At 37.9% G+C, this 6366-nt stretch overlaps 1 non-coding gene across 1 annotated transcript; it reads right to left on the reverse strand.

Annotated features, from left to right (window-relative positions):
• Positions 1 to 5566: 5566 nt before the first annotated feature.
• On the reverse strand, positions 5567 to 5699 carry LOC121141025. The gene has a single exon (XR_005877976.1). It is a non-coding gene; the product is annotated as a small nucleolar RNA SNORA1 (small nucleolar RNA).
• Positions 5700 to 6366: the final 667 nt, after the last annotated feature.

A 6366-nucleotide genomic window follows, 5' to 3' on the forward strand; every position in this document is an offset into this window, starting at 1 on the left:
ACATTGATTCGGGATGTTTTGGGAACCCGTTGTTCACCACAATGACTAAAACACTGGCTAAAATCTCAGAGGTGTTCCCTAAGTGGAGTCAGGGAGACTGCCATGAGCAGGGATTCACAGATTCTGGGTGGGTGTAAGTAGGCAGAGGGACTGACTCTCCTGAAGGGCCAGAGCTGGAACTGGCAATTTTTGCATTGAGATTTCATGTCTAGAAGGGCCACCTGTACGGGAAGTAGATTATCACCTGTGAGAAAATGGATAAATTAATGAAGATAATGTTGAATGCCACCCAATAGACCATGCCCACACAGAATAAACAGGGCCTGCTGGGACTAGATCTTGGTATTTCCTGGGAGCTGTAGGGAATGAAAACGGGTGAGGAAGAGGGATGCTCGACAGAAATTTAAGAGGACATGGCATACGCCTTTCTAATAGCCCAGCCAAAGTGTGGCCTTTGCATTTAGCTGGACTGTTGTAGAAGGCAATTACAGTTTCAGGCTGCATCACCTCTTGGGATAGCAAATTTCCATAAGGCTTCCATTCACTGTGAAAGACATAGCTGTTTTTTTTTTTTTAATTTTAGATTTCTCTAAGTGGGCTGTGTTTAATACTCCTCTCCTGTTGCTACATACCTTTCCTTCTTTAAGTATAGACTCACATTCCTATTGTGGTCTGAAAGTGGATTACACACACACACACACACACACACACACAGAGAGACAGAGAGACATATATAGAAACACACTTACATATAGAAACAAAACCATTTTTACTGGTGTTGGAGCACAGTAAAAGCAGTGTGAGGAGACTTTTCGAGAATTTGTAAGAAAACTCCAGGGAAACAAGGCAGAAGTCTTGTAATCTCTGTTTCTCAGTAACAAGGGTTGTTCTTGGCATGTATGTGCCTTTGTGCCCCTTCAGGTGTAATAATAGGAGTGGATTTGCTTCAAATCACTGATCATCTTCCCCATTACTATTCAGATTCATGTTGCCAAGCAGGAGTTGTCCTCCAGATTGTATACAGAACTCATGTGACCTTGTCCTTGCATCTGTATGCAGCTTGAACTCAGGTGCACTTTGCTCTGTGACTTTGCTTAACTCTCAGAATATAAATTGTCTGGTGTACTGAATAACGATGGCTATTGCATGAGACTTTAGTTCACAGCATTTCCAGGCCCCATCCTTGTAGGTTCACACCTCCAACTGGAGCAGTAACAACTAGAATACATTAACTGGTTTAGGGAAGGAAGATTACCCTTGTTTGAAGTAATATAAAATACTTTTATTTGTAAAAATATTTTGATAGTAAAATAATGTGAAGCTTAAAATAATGTGAAGCTCAAAAAGCCAACAACAGTAAATTTCATTTCCCCTTTGGAAATCATTTGTCAAAGAACTAATATTTAAGGGAAGGGTCTGCTTTATACTCTAATATGTAAGCAGATGTGCTAAAAATAATTGTCAAACTTTAAATAATGGTAAAAATCAAGATTACCATGAAGCTTACATGGGATTTTGAGTTAACCACCCAAACTAATTAAGCAAAATTATCCTAATTTGTTTATTATGTTAATGATCTGAATTAATTTATAGCAATTTAGCCTGTATTACTAGAGATTTATTATGTTTCCTACTAAATGACTTAAGAGCTATAAATCCCATGGTTAAATGTAATTAGTGGAGACATATTTATCGAAAGGGATAATTACATCTGATAAAAGTTCTTCAGTTAGGCTTAATTAAAACAGATTATTCCCCCATAAATGAAAAGTAAATATGGTAATTGCTGGGTAGATTTTCGTAGCAAAAATTAGTGTCTCTGCATTTAGATTTTTTAAAATGGGTGGAAAAGTAAACTATGAAACTGATTACCTACCAATAAAGTATGATTAATAATCCCTAGGAAACAGGCATTTTCCAGGAATAAACATTATGGTACTAAATTGCTAAAGGGAGAACTCTGCTTAGAAAAATATCCATCATTAACTCAGTTTTAAAGTGGTCCAAGACTATTTTCTAATATAATGAATAGTATCTTAAGAAAAAAATTCTGATAAGACTATTTCTAGCTCATCTAAATAGCAATGTTAGGGAGAGAAATGTGTGTTATGCCACTCTGAAGACGATTTTTTTCCCCACGGTAAGTTTGGTTGGGCACAATTATACATGTCCTGATCTGTGAGATCTAGGAGAACATTGGGGTTCTTAAGTGCCCATGGACAATTTACATTGTAAATGTGTTTCTAATACATATATATTATATTCCCTTACCTTTCCATATATAAATACATATATATGTATATATATGCACATTGATATGGAAAATCCTACACAGGGTGCATTAGTTTTCTATTGCTATAATAATGAAGTATCTGAAGCTGGGTATGTGGTAAAGTAGAGTTTAGTTAGCTTATAGTCCTAGAAGCTCCAGGGCAGAGCACCAGCATCTCATGGCTCTGATGAGGAGTTCATGGTAGATGTAAAAAAAAGGGGGGGGAATGCATATGCAAAGAGATTATGGGATGGGACTGAAGCCAGAGTGGGGAAAGGGCCACTACATGCCTTTAAGACACCCCACTTACAAAATCGAGTTTAGCCTCCAGGAGAACTACTGTAATGTTTTCTGTAGGACCCAGGATCCAGCACAAGAGCTCTTGGGAGACATGTGGTATATAAACTAAGTCTAAAACCGTATGATGAGACATATTCTTGCATTGTTTTATATTCAGTCAGTGGTTTTCTGTTTTAAAAATAGTTTTTTATTTATTTTGAGAATTTTCATACAATATATTTTGATCCTATTCTTTCCCTTTCCCCTAGTTCCCAGATTCTCCAAGCTCCACTCACCCAACTTCATGTCCTTTCTTTAAAAACAAAACAAAACAAAACAACAACATCAAAAGAAAGCACACACATGCAAACTCCACAGAGTTGGATCTATGTTGGTCAACCGCTTCTGAGCCTGAGGCCTGCTTTGGGGTGTGGTCAATATACCCAATGTTACTCCATTGGAGAAAACCGATTTTTCCCCTCCCATAGCGCCCTGAACAGAATTGGTCTCATCTTTGTATTTCCAGTTACATGATTGATACTGAAATGTATATTTTACTTTTTCTTGTATTGGCATGTTTGTGGGCACATATGTGTATGTGCATTTGGAAGCCGAAGTTGATACCAGGTGGCTTTCCTGAATAAGCACCACTTTATTTATGGTGACAAAGCCTCAATGATCCCAGAGTCCACCATTCCCACTAGTCAGTTTGCTCTGGAGTCTCCCTTTTGCTTCCCAAGGGTGGGGATTACAGGTGGCCATGGCTCTTGCCTGGCTTCTGTTAGGGTCTTGAGATTTTGAGTTTTGATCCTCATGCTTGTGAGCCAAGGACTTTATTCACTGAACGACTTCCCAGCCCCTGTTTTACTTTACTTCACTTTCTATACATCCTTAGTTACTGGACTCTTCTATTTCCTCACCAAGATGAATATATAGTTTTAGGAAAATCAAGGTCATAAATTAGTTAGTATTCCAACTGCTATCTGGGTTCATAATACATTTGCCCCAGAATTTCATTCAGGTATGGAGGACTCTTGAGCATACAGAGATGGGTTTGGCTCCAGACTGATGTAAATATAAATTGATAAACAAACCCTTATCTTCAACATGATCATATGAAAAAATACACTGTAGTAAGGATGCTTTTTAGGATGGTTTTGGTGTTAAAACAAGAAGCCCAGTATGGTAGCTGTGCTTTAGAGTAAACACAATAACCACCTACAGACCTGATGACCAACAGCTATACTGATCTGCAGGAGGACAGTGACATCTACCACCACCACTTGGTGGTGCTGCAAAAAGAGTCTTTGGATCCTAAGATTTCTTTCAAGTCTTGTTTTACCACATTTAAATAGATGCCTTTCTCTGGAGACCTCAAAGTGTTATCACAGACAGTATTGCATTTTTCCTTTACAATATCCTTTTGCATTCCACGGAGTCCAGGTGATTTATCAATGTCAGGGCTAAAGCTATGTTGTATGTTCTTCTAGAATTACAGAGATGCCTAAAACAGGCCGACGGGGACTTGGATGCTGAAACTGTGAAAGCAGACATGACTGGGAGAGGTTTCCAGGAGCTCTCCTCTTTGACACGAGACCTCAGAAAAGCTTCTTTTGTTCCCCTTCTGTTGCCTTGGGAAGAACAATTGAGTTAATATTCTAAAATGTCTACTGAATAACACATATTAGGTGACTCATTTTTGCTACATTAGAAGGTATGCTTAACTTGGAAGACTCTGAGTTGTGTTGATCTGATAAAACTGAAGGACATTTCAAACATTATACTTATATACAGCTTAAATAGCACTGAAACACAGGGACAGGTCGCTCAGGTTCTTAGGAAGTACCAGGATGTTTGTAACATCATCCATGGTGCCACCAAGTGGGGCTATCCTGGGAGCAGCTGCAAGTCAGTTCACTGACACGGGAACTTAGGTTGGAATGCTAAATGAATCCCAAGGTTCTATGTATGTAAGAAACATCAACCACACATATACCCTGGTCATCAAGTTACAAATAAAAATTCATGTGGGTGGAAAATAAATAAATTTGTGGTACACATCTATATCTTTAATTTTTCTATTTTATTATTTCTTTGAGAATGTCATACAATGTATTTTGGTCACATTCACACCTCCCCCAACTTCTTCCAAATACACCTCTTTCCCTACCCACTCAAATTTGTCTTCTTTTATTTTTGAAAGTTTTAATTGCCATTACAAAGGTACTAAGTCTTTATTATAAATGAGCGATTTAAGAGCATTGCTATGTAAGGCTAGGTGAGTCCCATGTCAGGAAGTAGGTAGATGTACAGCTTTTACCCAAACCATTGTGACAACCTATATCTTTAAGTATTAAGGTTCCATATCAGGTTCATAAGAAACCAAACTGGTTTTGTATGAACAATGGCCAGGAAACAAGAATTCCAGGAGGAAGTTGATGGTCACAGCAGCAGTGGTGCCTGGGTTCTATGGCATGGTTATCTATCAGCTGCCTGTGATTGGGAACATTCCTGAACTATGTACTTTGTTGTCGTCAGCTGAAAAATGAAGATAATATGACTAGCTACCCTGTGGACTTGCATCTTCATGCAGCTTAATCAGCTAAAGGTCTTAGGAATCTCAGTGGTTATTCAGGATCCACTCCTGTCTAGCTGGGTGACAGCTATATTCCTGCAAGACTTTGTGTTGAGAGAGGCTCTACAAACATTTCCCATAGACTTGACTCAGTAAAGTATACACAAAATGAGATGTGTAGGTTGGTTCTGAACTAGGCTAGTTTGCTTTCTAGATTGAACACATGAGTAAATGTCACTAATTATCCTGGCTCTTGCTGAGGTATCCCCTTACCTTTCCTTATTCTGTTACTTGACCTTAATCTTTACCTGACTCACCTTAGGGTGTGGCATACTTCTTGTGACTTAGGGTTTTGCGTTAGTATTCTTTTTGAAGATCGATCATAGAAAGTATTGTGAAATGAATTGTTAATGTATCTTACACTCAAGAGTATAGTAGGCAAATGTTACAGGTCTCATTGTCACCACTGTAATATATCTGCTGTGATGGAAGCATGACCTGTGTCTCAATTTAGCCACATTAGCCAGTTTTGGACAGTGATTGACAGTGCCCATTCTTATGTAGAATGAGGCTCTTGCATTATTATTAAGAGGAGAAATCTATATCTACCAAGAGCTATTGCATGCTGGGTGTCCCAACAGCAGCAGCATTTTAAATCTAATTTGTTCCTTTGTTTCATATTCATGGTTTGCCTTAATGTATTCTGGTTCTGAATACCAAAGGATCGGTGTCATTATCCTCAAAGTAAATACCGTATATCTAATCTGCTTCTCTTCTTCATAGAAGAAAAATCATTTTTTCAAGCGTTTTTCTTCACATTTGCTCAGAGGTTGTCATCATTAACTTCTGCTCTTTCCAGAACATGGTTTGCAGCCTAATAACATATCAAGCATTGAAACTCTTGCCTGTAACATTTTAATGCCATTGTCCAATTTGACTAAATTATCTACTAGTTAAAATTTCAGATGTGAATAATTTAAGGGAGCTAAAAAACTGCCTTTTTATTTGATCACTAATCCTTTTCTCCATTTGCCTTTATATTTCAAAGATACTAGGAAAACCCCATATTTCCTGGGGGAAAAATACCTACTACTTCTACAGGTTAAGAAACTCATTAGCTATTCATGAGTTTAAAATGCATTATGCATTAATTTATTTATCTCCTTAAAGTTCAGCTTTTCTCCTTGGGATGTTTTCTCCCCAAACTAATTTCTTGAAAACAAAATCCAAATACATTGAA

The sequence above is a fragment of the Mesocricetus auratus genome, unplaced genomic scaffold, assembly GCF_017639785.1.
Source record: "Mesocricetus auratus isolate SY011 unplaced genomic scaffold, BCM_Maur_2.0 Super-Scaffold_100006, whole genome shotgun sequence".
NCBI lineage: Eukaryota > Metazoa > Chordata > Mammalia > Rodentia > Cricetidae > Mesocricetus > Mesocricetus auratus.